Genomic DNA, 14,836 nt, shown 5'->3' with positions numbered 1-14,836 from the left:
TCTGAGCTCCTTGTACTCCAAAGATTGTCTAGAAGTCAGCACTCTGACCTTAACTTCACTTACTTACTTATTATCTTGTAGAAATGTCTTTTTTCATAACACAGAGCAAGAGGCCTGTTTTTTCCTGGCACTGTTGTTGCTGGAGTAATTGGGCATTTGTATGTTTACGCATGTGTGTGTGTAGTATGTTAGCATTATATTTGGAACGAGAGAGTCCTTAATTTGTACATATTGCTTTACAGTTGCATGTCAATCTAGGCATACGTTTGTGGTCTCAGCACTATGTTTACTATTGATGCCTGTTCATGTATAATTTGCGGTGTCCATTTTATGAAAGTTTTCATGCCACTTTATTAGATGCACTGTCTATGTCGCTCTGGATAAGAGCATCTGCCAAGTGACAATAATGTAATGTAATGAGTTTCTAAAGCAAAGTACCATGCTTCGGGGTACAGCAGTCCTACAGCACTCTGCCTAATTTTAAGTCCTTTTCAGGGATCAAAGCAACATCTATTGTATCTCTTGACCCCACCTCAACCTACATTGCTGAGTCTTGAATCATGTCATCAGTTATTACCATGTTGTTCTCTTCTGCTAGTTTCTGTTTGCCTTTTTTAAGTTGTATTTACTTCTTTCAGATATCTGTCGTCATGCTGGGATTCCTCAGTGCCCAATTTCAGACAGATGTTGACAGGGCCTTTCAAAGAGTGAATTAATTTTTCAACTAGAATCCAGTTCCGTCAAACCCCAAGGCTCGAACCAAAGGCAGAAAGGGAGCGCCACCCCAAACGAACCCCTTTTAAAAACGCTAAACTCCCTCCCCTGACAGGAGTTTTGATGGTGGATTTGAGAGAGACAGAAGGAGAAGGAGGCACTACTGTAAAGATCCTCTCCTCTCCCAGAAGGCTGGCTATTGTCTGATCAGATAAAGGAGGGCTTGTTTCCCCTGCAGCCCGCCTCGCATCAGCATGCGCGCTACAGTGTACCCCCTTCCACGAGCTTCGCCACAAGCTTCTCCGTCCAGCGCGACCGCAGTTTGTCAGTTCGTTTGCAGAGGCTTGCAATGGGAGAGAACCCGTAGTGAAATTATTTTTGTTTTGTCTTATCATTCTTCAGAAGCAAGACCATTTCATCACACTTGGATTCTGTTAAAAAGCGTCCCCCCCATCACAGTTCCCCGAGCAGGGAAAAGAAAGTCCTTTAAAGCGTTTTCGGACCGCCCGCCCGCGGCGTGCCTGACGAGGATAAAGAGAGCTTTTCTGTTGCAGCAGGGTGGGGAGGGAATGAGCAGGACATGGAAATAAATGAGGCTGGCAGAGACACTTTAATCATAGCTTTATCAGACATGCAAAAGTGCCCAAACGACCCGCTGTTTCCAATATTCGCATCTCCGTTCTCCATGAGGGGGGGGGGCAGCTAGGGGAAGGAGCTGCTAGAGATGAAACAGCCAGTGCTGACATTTAGCAGCGGGCACCTCAAAGGAGCACATTCGAAACCAGCATCTTGTATGACGCAAAGAGTGTAAAGTGAAGCCACAAGTTTTAATTTGGTGGTTTTCTGCAGTGTCATCATAGCAGTATCTGACTGTTGTCAAACATTTCAGTACGCTTCATCAAAATCTGAATATTTTGTTCCCCTTCAGCAGATATTAGAGGGAATTTGTATTTGTATTTATATAAAAATACCTAAACACAAGAATTGTGTGTTGACCTCATACATCGATACACAGAAAAGTCCTCCAGCCTTCCATTGTACAGAAATGTTGAGTGCAGAAAGCATGGCCTGGCCAAGGGAAGGCCACGAGCATACCACTGTGTGACAGTGCTGTCCATATTCTGTCAGTCAAAGGTGGTCTCAACCATTTTTAGCAAACAAAACTCTGTTATTTATTTACACAAGTAAGCTTTATTAAATTTAGTCTAGATAAAGTGGCAAGCACATTAATCTGATTGATAAATGCTTGGTATGCCCCACAAAATACTTCTCCCATGTTTAATTTGTGCTTTAGAGATCAAGGCAGGCCTCACTTTAAACAGTGTGGGTTAGGGCTTGTGTTTAAGCGGTGCTGGTCAGAGTAAGCGTTTTGTCCGTGGGCTGTCTGTCCGGCAGCTGTGTGGATGAGTCCCAGCTGTTCTCCCCCCTCACCGCAGCCCTGAAGGGGCTTGAGTGCAGACGCGAGAGGGCCGTACGGTGAACGGGGCGTCCTTCAGCCCGAGTGGCATACTTGAGCAGCGAAAAATGCCGCCTGTGTGCTCAGGCACACAAAAAAGGGCTTGTGTGAGGGCTTTCTCCCTGTGGAGCTGAATTGAGGCAGAGACAGCGCATTCAGGGAGCTGTTCACCAAAGCCTGAAACATAAAAACCTGCTGTTTGGATGCCAGTGCTACGCAAATCTGTGTGTGTGTGTGGGGAAAAAAAGTGATCGCAAGCTTAAAAGCACCAGTTTTAGAATGCAAATAGCTGTCTTGAATCAGAGCAATGTCTTGTTTTAGGAACGGATCTAAGTCCTTTTGACGTTAAGGAATGTCATCCAACAGTGCCATGGAAACAGGAATTGGAGGAAAGAAGTGTTGTTTTCGACGTGTTGTTTAAAGCAGTTTCCCCACTGTGTGTGTCCGATTCGCGACCCTCCCCCACTCCGTGTCACCCAATACATTTGGCTCCAGATGGGAAGTGCCTTTTTCTTGTACAATTCACATTTTGTCACAGTCCACTCAAAAACATTCACTGATATCAAGAATGGTACATGTGTCCAGATGATCTACAATTCTGTGCACATGCCACTAACTTTGCACCACATACTTCGTCTGTTGAATTCTGGGAGCACAGGAAGGAAGTGGACATGGGGAATGTGGAATACTTCCTGCTAGAGAAGAATCTAAATTATTAAAAACTGTAAACACTTCTGTCCCAGTATGATGGGAGTTAATTGCAGCTTTTAATTGGTAGACAGGGAAAGGTAGCATAGTGCGATTTGTGGACAGCAGCTTTCAATTGGTTGATAGGCAAAGGAAGTGCAGTGCGATCGGTGGATGCTGTCTCATGGGGTCAGCAGAAGAGTGTCTCTGCACTCCATTGGGTGGGTTATTAAAAGATATTCTAATTTTATTTTAATATGCTTGTCACCAGCATTTCAGAGATGGATTAAGTTCATGATAGTCCAGTGGATCAATGTCTGGTGGGAGGTATTTGTGTGACAAACTGATTCATGTGACTGAAATTTCAGTCAGACCCAGTGAGTCTGGACTTCCCCACAGCTTCCATTATTTTGTAATACTTTCATAATGTCATGCTTGCAGCAGCTTCTGTTTAATGCCATTTGTTTAAGGTCTGCACCAGAATTCAGTGTGGAAAAATTATGATTTCATGTGCAGTGATTTGTTGTGTTTCTTCAGTTTCTTCTGTTTTAAAAAAACACATTTATCCTCTGGCCTGGCAAAATGCCTGCATATTTCATGATTGCCAGCAGTCTTCTGCCAGCACATCAAAGTTTTCAGATGAAATACCAATGCCTGGTCCATCTCCCGGGAGCATGGAGGATTTCAAGCCTGTAACTCACACCTTATTTCTGTTGCACTCTGGCTGCTTCAGAACATGCAGCTGGACTGTTTTTACCTGCCAACATAGTTGAACGGTTGGTTTTGGCGTCCGATGATGGTGCAGTCTTGTTCTTTTGGGTTTGATGGTCGAATTGGCTCAGATCTATGTTCACACAAAGCAAGGCACATCCAAAGGTGTCCACAGGTGAGCCCTAGGGATGCTTTGTGGCCCATGGGGACTCAAAGACACCAGCAGGGAACTTGTAGCCAGATGGTTATGGGTTTGATTTGTGGTTGGGTGAGCATGTTGTGTAGTAGCCCTGAACAAGGTGTACCTCCTTACTCCTTTTCACAATAATTTTCCCACTTAATGATATGCAGAAAGAAATCAGGAATTTAGGGCAACATAAATACAGAAGTCCACTTGCAAAGCTGTCTGTGGGTAGTCAGTGCAAGATTTTGATAAGGAATGGCTTCCATGGCTAAGTTGACAGTTGTGACCTCAGCTCTTTCATTGAATTTTATAGGGCTCCCTAGTTTCTGGGATAATTCAGGCCAGCTAAAAAGTGATTGGGTGGACAAACCAAACATGTGGAAGTCAGCTTTGACAGGACTATCAGTCCCACCAAAGACTCTCCCTGGGTTTGACTCTCAAATCCTTTGAGCAAATTTCAAGCTCCAGATATTAAATGACACTCAATAATCTTCTCCCCTGGTGTCTAAAATAAGAAGCCTTCACAGCTGAGTGTGAAGCAGGTTTGTACATCTGCCCAGTCTCTATCTGACAGTGTTCACAAGTGAAAAGGGGACGTGGAATTGCGTCAAAGGAGGAACAGAAACAGGAAGACTGTGCCTTCGGCTGGCCAGAGGTACTTTCCAGCATGCCAGTATTCAGTAGTCCACTCATGGTCAGGTTCTCCTGCAGATACCACAGGCCTGATATGGGTGCTGAGTGCAGCAGAGACAGTATGTCTCCTCAGTTCCACTGCAACGGAGCAGAAAGTCAGGGGGAAAGCCATGCCTCATGATGAAAGCAATCCGCTCTCCATCATGCGCGCTCAATACCGCTGCACTCTATATGCAGATAAACGTTATGATTTATTTCCTGTGCTGCTACTCGGAACCAGCCCTGTGAGGGATCGAAAAACGCCAGAGAGATTTGCATTTCTAATTAGTGGGCCTCGCTCAGGGCTAAGAAGATGAGCGCCGTGGACCCAAGCAAGAGAGAGTGGGCCGCAGACAAGACACGACTGATTTTGAGAGGAAGCTTTAACCTTCCTGAAGGTGCCCAAGGCACCCCTGCAGACACGTTCAGTTCCGTTTAAAGGAAATGTGTCCTGGAAACTTTGTTACACTGCGGTGGGACCAGACAGAGGGCCGGAGTGTCTGCCGCCGGGCGCCCTCCCCAAAGCAGCGGCCTGAAAGCAGCCGGCCCGAAAGCAGCCGGCCCAATCTCAACGCTGGCCGTTGAAACGGAGGCAAATTAGCCAAGCCGCGTTTAAACGGGTATCTTTCAGCGCCAGCCCTTCATGAAAGGTGTTCTGTAATGGTGCGGTTAATTTGCTGGCTAGGGCAGCTTTCCTTTGGCTCCACATTGTGCGGTACTGTGCTCTCCACCCGAGTTCCTTCCAAAGTAAATGATCCTGTGTGTTCGCCAGTTTTTTTTCCCTGCTCAACTGTTAATCTATGACTTCTTCAGCCTTCAGCTTTGAAACTGAGGAAATTGAAAATGCTGTTTTATACTAATTAATGCGATGTAAGGTAAGCTGGTCTGGGGGTGTGGGGGGAAGTGGTTGGCCAGGTTTTGGTGACAAGCAGTGTGAAGCTGCATTCATGATATTGTACTCATTACTTGGAGGTCCTGGAAGTTAATCTCCTGGTGTTGCAGTAGTGCTTTACCATTGGGCAGTTGAACCCTACCTAAAATTTTCCAGGTGTACTTCTGCTTTAACATAAGCACTAAATGACTCCATTTAACGGAGATCCTGAAATGCAATGCATAGTGGTGTATAATGGCAGTAATGCAAATTTGCCTGTATGACTGCATCTGCTAAATACATGGGTAAGTGATATAATAAAACCAGGAAGCAGCAGGGGTTTTGTGATGTCACCTGCCCCCTCACCACTGGTTTCCTGGCAACAAGGCCTCCCCCCACTGTCCTCCTCTGCGTTTCTCATAAAGTAAGAAAGCTTCTGTCTCAGGCTTTGCTATAAACTTCTTACATTTCATTTCATACAGCAAGACTCTTTCGTTACACCCATGACTAACAGTGATGTCTGTACAGGTAAAAAAAAACACTGTTCTTCGCATTCTATAACAACGACTTAAGGTAGTGGTAATTTTTAGGGAGGTTTTTCTGTTTATGTTGGTATTCTGTGGGGGTTGACAAGGGGCAAAAAATCTAAATGGACATGTTGAAGAAGCATTCATGCGCATATGATGTTGAGAATGCTAAACGGTGTTATTTTAACACAGATCGTTAAACTTGAAATTGCGAATTTATTGTGAAGTTGTAAAATTGAATTGTGAAATGGATCCAGCCCTGTCATGTGGAAGATGATGAAACTAACCAAGGCTCTTGTTCTTCCTATCTTCCCTCAGCTTCTGATACGGAGCAGGATGCTGCCATTAAACTTGACCAGGAGCGGGCGGAGATTGTGGCCAAATATGACAAGGTGAGTCTCCGCTGGGTTAAATCTGCCCTGTAACACCTTGCTGACATGCAGTCTGCTTTTCCTGCTGAAGGGTTAGTCCTTGGTGAGACATGGGGGTCAGTCCTCTCTGACCTCGGTGAGAGATGGGGGTTAGTCCCCTCTGTCCACTGTGAGAGATGGGGGTTACATGGGATAAAAATCTCTGGCCCCACGCCAGAAAGCTGGCGTGCAGAGATTTTAGATCAGGCAGTGAATTACACGCATATATGAGCTCTGATATTACCAGACTGGAACACAATTTTATTAAAATTTTATTTGTTTTTTCGGATGAGTTTTAACCAATGTAGGCGACTTACTGGCACGAGAGCACTGTTCTTATCCAATTGGCAACTAGTTTCAGCTTTCTGTGAGGCGGTGCCAGGAAGTATTTGCGGGGACTGTATCAGTTGATTACCGCACAATTAGGCTAGCATGCATTGAAATAGATGGAGCATGGAAGTGAAACGTGTGAAGGTTGATGCAGACACAAGCACAATAGAATGGGGATTGAAAAATAAATGGCGATAGGCTTGGTTAGATGAAAACGATAATGACTGACAAACGTTTGGCTTATGTTCAAGCAAATTAAACAAGCCCGGGACCTGCTTTGCACCATGTGTTCAAAAAAATAAAAAAATACAGATTGGGACAAGCGGCAAAAGGCATTGTATAGGCATGATACAGATACTTCCCTCACACAAAGCAGCTGTTCGGGCTCTTCGTTACACATCAGCGTTGCTGGGAGCTGTGGCTGCTGGAGCTGCTGCTGCTTCATCTATCCAACACCGCGTGTGCAATCATAAAGTCTGCATTTAGAGCGGAACATGACCTGTCTTTCAGGATAGCGCCAGCGCAGTTGACCTGTGCAAAACATCACAGGATAGAACTGCACTCTCCAATCTTAGCGTGTCAAATACACAGGCCAGCTACCTATCCACTCCCGGCATTGCCTATCACATTAGGCAATGTTTAGCGCACAAGCTGTCAAAACAGATGTTTTCACTGAACGTTGACGAGTCCACAAACCGCAACATGGACAGAATTTTCAATGTCTTGGTCCGATTCTATGTTAATGACTTGGACAAAGTTGTAACACAGAATCTTGCTACTCGACCAAGTTTTATTGAAGTTGCACTTTTCATTTTCAATAGCATTTAAGTAAAAAGGGAGCACTTTTAATTTGAGCAGGGTAGTACAAAATTATTATTATTAATTATTAATGTATCTTTTTTTTTGTTCCACAATTTTGAATTACAGCTGTTGTGCTGACCCTAAATGTACGTGCGTCCTATTTTGTTACACCCCACCAAAAAAAGGCTCAGAAAATTTAGTTGCTTTAAGCCCTAGGGTTAGTCCCCTCTGTCCTCAGTGAGACATGGGGGATATTCTCCTCTGACCTCGGTGAGAGATGGGGGTTAGTCCCCTCTGTCCTCAGTGAGAGGTGGGGGTTAGTCCCCTCTGTCCTTTGTAAGAGAGGGGAGTTATTCTCCTTGATTTTGGTAAATTAGTGAGATTAATCTCCTCTGTCCATCACAAGTAAGGGTGTTAGTCTTGCCCTTGATGAATTAGGGGGGTTAGTCTCTTCTTTCCATCAGGAGTGACCGGGTATTCTCCATTTCTCTTTTTGAGAGAGGAGGATTAGTCTACTCTGTATTTTGTGATTGAGGATTTTAGTCTCTTCTGTCCATCATGGATCAAGAGGCTCTCTCTTCTCAGTATTTAGTGGATGAGCAGGTTAGTTGCCATTGGTGAATGATTGGGTAGCCTCCTCTTTTCTTAGTGAGTTAGAGGTTTAGTTTCCTCTGTCCATCATGAGTGAGGAGGGTTAGTTCCTTCACTTCTTTGTGAATGAGGGGTTAGTCTCATTGGTGAGTGAGGTGGTTTGTCTCAACTTTTATTCATGAGTGAAGTTTCTCCACTTCTTGGTAAATGAGGGGGGTTTGTCTCCTCTTAAGTATGGTCAGTGATGGCTTTGAGACTGCAGCAGCCTTCTGAAAATGCAACTAAGCAGCGTGCTCAGTGGCCTGTCAATGGAAGTGAGCTCTTCTCTGAAGCACAGCATTATAAATTGGCCTTTGTCTTTTTTTCAGGCTGACAGTTTAATCAAGTCAGCTCATTAACAGAGAGTAGAAAAGCACACAGTCTGACACCGAGTATAATTTCATTATGATGTTTGACCCTGTGAGATAAGCCTCTAATTCTTTATTACAATGAAACAGAAAGGGTCTAATGGCTCTTCTCATTCCATCATGGTGTTTGACCTCCTGCTCAATAAGCGCTCTCATTACTATGGCAAGAAGAGATGCTAATAATAGCTTTCGGGTCACACAATTTATTTAATGTCTGACATTTAAAAAATAATAGCTTTTCATTCTGGGACATTGTGTAGTGTTTAAGCAACTCATTGTGTCCCTTCTGATTAACAAAAAATGCCAGAATTAAGTACGGGTGAAGAGGTACGCTTTCTTCCATGGGTTATGTTTTACAGTCGTGGCATGGTTTAATGTTGGTTGCCCTTGTAGAGGAATGTTCTGTTTATGGAAAGCACTGTTATGTGGAAATTTGAAATAATATGCAGAATGGGTCTTTGGCTCCTGTGGCAGGCATGCACAGAATTCCATCAACAGGAAGTGATGTATGTACAGACAGGAAGTCTGATACATTACATTATAGTACAGTACATTCATTTAGCAGACGCTCTTATCCAGAGCATCTTCTGGCACAAGAGAACAGAAGTTTTTCTGTCCAAGTTAAATGAGCAGCAGTGTCAGATCAGGCTAACACCACTCCCAGACCCAGCAACACACAAGACCATTCAAGCACTATGACAGGTTAAGTTGTGCTAATCTGAAACTTGACAGCCTAGAAAACTATGGAAAATCAAGTACATACACTACCACATATCTCACTCTTTCACTAGATCACAATATCCATAACACATAGCGATACATAGCAGTGAAACAACTGTCCTTAGGTAGCAACTCCGACTTCCCTTTAAGTTTTTTTTTATTTTAATTTTTTATTTTTTTTTAATTATGAGATGAATGTGGAACCTTTCAGTCAAAAATCATTAAATGCCAAACATGAAAAGAGGTAAAAATACATGACCCTTAGGTTGCTCAATAATATGAAACAAGGACCAAGACCTAAAGCTGATTTATGAATGCAACATGCGAGAGCGGTGGATGCAGCTGATTTATAAATACAACCCACGAGGGAGGCCGGATTGAGGGCGCTGATTGGGAACGCACCCCGTGAGCCTGTGTGGTTCATCCATCACCCTTTCAGTCTGAGTTGGACCAACATCTTGATTTCTGCTGGGGTTTTAAGGCAGAGGCTGCCCGCCCCTCTGTGTACAAAGAACCACTTTTCCCAGGTGTTTAAAATCGATGCAGAAAACACAGCTCCCACAGGTTTGATTGATGATCATGAAGCCACATTATACCCAAGTAACACGGACGCAGCAGTCAAATGACTTTCTCGAGGCCGATTAGACCGGTCGGCACTGGCGTGTGATTATGCTGTCAGGCTACCCCTTTTCATTTTCAGCCTGAAGTCATTAAACTAAGCCCTCAGCCAGGCTGCGAATGAGAAACAGTGCTCAAAGAAAGCAATGCGTGTCATGTCACAGAGATGTTTGACATTCACAGACTGTGAAGAGCACTCTCATTAGATTAGCTCAAGAGAGAAATCTAACTAAACATATTTTAAGCGTTTTATAATGTCAGAAAGCCTTTGACATGATGTTTTTTTTTCCGAAATGCAACATTTTTCCCCCCACTGTATGTCAAAGGTCTGAGAGAAAATCAGTCTTGAAATCAGATCTGTTGAGCGATGGATTGAATCTGTGAGCAATTGCAGTGGTTATGAGGCCTGAGAGCATTGCTCGGGAGTGGAGCTCTGCTGGGGAGGGTGTGCGTTGGAGCACATCGGCTTGAGCGCTATGAGATCTGACCTGGCAGTGAGCATTGAGGGTTCTGACCCTCGCTAACCCGTGGAAACGCCAGGGAGATATCGTCATGGTCGAACGTTGCAGATGCCAGAGACTCAGGGAGTCAAGGCGCTTTATCAGAGTGAAAGGGCCTTAGTGGTCGAGTGGTGGGACTCGATGTGCTTTTCTGTTTTCTGGAGGTGGATGCCGAGAGAAGAAAGAAGAAAATGCAGCTACATTTTTTAAACGAAAAGTTACTGGTATTATTCACACATCTTGTCCTGTAGTGACGCTGTTTCCCTCTATTCTCTCCTGTAGAAACACTCAGGGTCAATTTAGCTTTATTGGCAGGACAGACAATTGTTGTGCCAAGGCAAGAAGATGAACAATACATCAAATTAATGTAACCATACAAATGAAAAGAAATCACATACACAGACTGGTTAAATTAATAAACAATAAACAATACTCAACAATGCATGGTATATCTAACAGTTGACTGTAAATTTAACTATTATTATTTAACTGTTGTATTATTTATTAATTAATGAATTATTGAATATGATTAATATGTACCTTTCAATTTACTATTGGTGTTGCACCACAGGGCACTCACTGTCCCTCAGGCTAAGGGGTGTGGCCACAAACTGGGCTGCTAGTGGGGCTGTTGGCCCTTCTTCTAGTATGACTGACATTTTGTCTGTGTCAGTCAGTTGGTTGAAGTGTGGGAGGACTGGTTTAATGTTCAAAATGAATATTTCCCTTGCATGGGAGTATTTATTACATTTAAGAAGAGTGGATCTCTGTCTCAGCTGCCCCTGTATTGTAGTGTTCACAGAGCCTGTCTTCCCTGACATGCCAAAGTTTGCCTGTGTCGGCCCTTTTCAACGGCCAAGTGGTGAGGAGATATTTGGTCAAGATGTGCCTCTGTTCTCTATTTTTGACCATGGTCAGATATCCTGCCAGGGTGTAATCTATTTTTTGGCTCGAGTTGCACTCCATTTTAATTTGTATTTCAGTGTGTGTTTCTCAATGTTCCAGATAAGTATGTTTGAGGCATTTTATAATTTGGTATACTCTAATTGGAATTGTTACTCCAGTGCTCTCCTGACGATGACTGATGTTGGTGTTGGCTTGCTCAGTGAGCTTCAGGACCAGCTGGCTGAGTGGACTCTTTTCTCGGTTCAGCTCTGGGTATTTAAGGGCTTTAAGATGGAGTGTGTTTTGATCACTTTGTTTTAGGTGGGTCCAGACTTTTCTCAATGTTTATAACCAACACTCTCTCCTTTTTCCTGAAAAGGCATTATCTCCTCTCTGCTGTAGGAGCACTGCCTCTCTCCTTCTCTCCTCTCTTGTAGAAACGCTGTCTGTCTCTCTCCTCTTGTAGAGACACCATCTCTCTCTCTCGTAGAAAAACTGTCTCTGTCTCCTGTAGAAACAGTCTTCACCTCCTCTCCTGTATGTCTCTTTGCTCTACCCTTTATGATTGTGCATATTTTTTGTGTCAGAGGTGGTGTGGTGTCTGCTTGGTGCAGCCTTGCAGAAAATATAAAACCCCATCCTGTCTCACGCTGTAGAGAACAACCTGAGCACAGACAGATTTCAGCACTCTCCCGTGGAACAGGTGCATCTATTCAGGGTTTCAGCACAGCCTCTGACCAGGCTTAAGAACTGCCTCCCTCCCAATTTACACCTCACTTTGAGCTCATTTCCAAAGAGCTAATAATTACATCCGTCTGATGGAGGTAAAAATAAGCGGTATCAAACGCAGACGCAAAGCAATAATAATTATAGCATATCTATGGAAGAACAGTAATATAGATGATCTATGGGATGAAACAGGAGCATTGGAAATGTCAGATGTATTCATTACTGTGCCATTTAGCTGTCTGAGCTGTTCTCGTCTGTTTCTTTCACATTGTGCTTCTTGTGTCTGGGAATTCTCTTGCAGATGAATCGGTCTAATCAGCTTGCTGTGTGCACGTTATCCAAGTTCAAACACAGCCAATCTCTCTCCTTTCAAAACTTGTTTGTTGCGTAATTGAAAACTATCAAGATATTAAAAAAACAGCATGGCAGAATGTTCTCATTGCTAAGGAAATATCGAAATGTAATTAAAAGTGTTAATGTGGAAAGAAACTGTTTTAACTGCTGGTTTAACCCTTAAATTGCAGGGGAAGGAGGGAGCGACGGTGGAGCCCTGGGAGGATGCCAACTTCCACCTGTACAAAGTCATCGACAGATTCGGCTTCCTCCAGTAAGTGCACTCCCCTGGAGCATGACATGTCCTGTTCATGCTAACAGTGTATGCTAACGAATACCATTCCTGCTAGCACTTACAGTGGAGCACATTCAGGTGCAATGATCGATTTTGGCACTTTATGAGAATACGCTTGTCTGAGTGTGAAGCTGTCGGTCTTTTTGTTATCAGATGACCTCAGTGTTGTTCAGGGCAGGTTCCCACAGCGTATAAGGCCTGTGTTTTTTCAGCTTTGCGTTGTAGTTAAATGCAGCTGGTATATTTAGGCTGGCACATGTGCTCTGGTGGCAGGAAGTTAGGGGTTAGTGGTAATCATAGGGCAGCAGTGTACAGGATGAGGCCCAGAGCCAAGGCCATATTCTGATGGGGGGTAGGAGGAACCAAGTCCCAGACCTATTTTGGGGGGGTGGGATGAACTGTGAGGACCCTAATCTGGGGGTTGATGGGGTGAACCAAAATTGTATTCTGGGTGGGTGGGGAGGGTGGGGGGTTTACTAACCAAGACTCTCTTCTGCGGGGAAAGGGATGAACCAAGACCATATTCTTAGGGGAGCGGTGAACCAAGATATTGTTCTGGAGGAGGAATGGTGTCGATCAGTAGCTTCAGTGCGGTGAACCATTACCTTGTTGTGGGGTAGGAAGGCAGTGAACCAGTATAACCTTCTTGGTGAGAAGTTAATCAAGCCAACACCCCTGCCTGGGTGGGAATGGGATGAACCAGGAGGAAATAAGGCTCAACGGTGTCTCAGTCCACATCAGTGGGATGGATGAGCTGCAGAAACACTCCGCTCTGGGGAGGATGAGCCACATGCTGGACAGTCGTCAGGCGGAGAGCTGGCTCTGGGGCCGCACTGGCAGCCGTACAGACAGCTGAGGGAGTCAGAATCCTCCACGAGGGGGGGCCCACAGGCAGCCTGGCAGCCGTCGATCCAGCACTCTCGGGTCATCGGTGACGAGAGCCGGACCAGGAGATTTAGACCCAGGCCACTGCGAGAGCGGCTGTCTGCATCCGGGCCAACATAGTGCTTTCCCAGCCCTCCAGCAGCAGCAGCAGCAGCTTTCTGCACACACACACACAGCCTGGCACAGACAAGAAGCGCAGGGTGCATCCAAACGCAGGGATTAAAGCACGCCGTCAGGAAGTTAGAGATCTTAACAGGGCTGGGACAGGAAGTGGGGGGAACGGCAGTGTGTCTGAAGAGGGTGGGCCAGCCGGGTCACTTCCTGTGGGGGCGAGACAGATAGGGGTGAGAGTGTCCTGTCACGCCCTGCTGTTGTTTACCCACCAGACAGAGGGCATGCAGATAACATTAAAATATGAAGGTTGCTCTCTCTCCTCTGGCTATCTCCGCCCACACGGGTGGGGCCACAAGGTTTTCCATCATTCCCCCATTGGCCATGGTTAGGACTGACATTGTAGGAGGGGTTAACCTGTGCTGCATAGTGCATGAAAGAATGCAGTGTGCAATCAGGGGCTTAGAGGTGCTGCCTGATCTGAGATCAGTTCAGTGGAAATCGGTGAATGATTGGAGGCTTCACGTTAGAGGTGCTGCTTGATCTGAGATCAGTGTGATGGAGGCTTTTGCGCGATCAGAGGCCTTGCGTTAAAAGCCTGTCATCCATGAAGGAGTTCCACCAAGAGGGGAAAGGATGAATTGAATTCATTCTTTTTTAAAAAACACTCCCTCCAGCACATTCTTCCCCGGCTCTTTTAGAAGCCTCCCCAGTGCTGAGGGGAACAGACAGGGCTGAAAATCGGGCCGAGGAATGTCTTAATCTGTCATTTCCTGTTTGTGCTTCAGCTAAATGACCAAAGTCACTCCCCCGAGCTGTGGCAGGAGGTCAGAGACGAAGGCCGACCGCGGTTGTCATGACAGCTCAGCCAGTGCCCAGCGCCGGGGGGGGTCCATAAACACATTAGATGTATCCACCGTCTGACATCAACTCTGTTCAAGAGTACCCCAGCGGCAACGTCACCCAGGACTGGAACCTATAACCTCCTGGTCAGGAGTAACCCCAGAAAGCCGCTATACACAGTGTCCCACTCAGTCACATTTAATTATAGTCAATGGCACGCACTGGGCTCACATTTATGGTTTATGTCACATCAAGCACTGCATTCTGTCTGAATTAAGTGACACGGAATGAGTTTCAAGGACTTGTTTGTTTGCTTGTCGACAGTGAGAGAGAAAAGCAGTAGAGATCGTTAGTCCTGAGCTAGAGTAACATTAGCTGTTTTTTCATAGCTCAAAGTCGCCTGTGTCACTTAATGATTATGAAAGTGATGAAGGCTGTTGCTGAAAACACGCTATGTAGTGTGTTCCATCTGTTAAAATAAAGGTGTTTTATGTATTTTCTCTAGTTGAGTGACATGCTTTTGGGGTCTCTTTTACCATATGGGACTTCACTCCTT

General features: G+C 45.0%; 1 long non-coding RNA gene across 2 annotated transcripts in view; it reads left to right on the top strand.

The window, feature by feature from the left end:
- LOC118770242 overlaps window positions 1-12,414 on the top strand; it is a 48,389-nt gene extending 35,975 nt beyond the window's left edge. For both annotated transcript variants that reach the window (XR_005004548.1, XR_005004549.1), the window contains 2 exons: window positions 6,141-6,214; window positions 12,338-12,414. This is a non-coding gene — a long non-coding RNA (uncharacterized LOC118770242). The remainder of the gene's footprint in view (window positions 1-6,140; window positions 6,215-12,337) is intronic.
- The last annotated feature ends 2,422 nt before the right edge of the window (window positions 12,415-14,836 follow it).

Source organism: Megalops cyprinoides, chromosome 23 (genome assembly GCF_013368585.1).
Source record: "Megalops cyprinoides isolate fMegCyp1 chromosome 23, fMegCyp1.pri, whole genome shotgun sequence".
NCBI classification, from domain to species: domain Eukaryota; kingdom Metazoa; phylum Chordata; class Actinopteri; order Elopiformes; family Megalopidae; genus Megalops; species Megalops cyprinoides.
The sequence above is the reverse complement of the archived record's forward strand: the minus strand, read 5'-3'. Positions and strand labels throughout refer to the sequence as shown.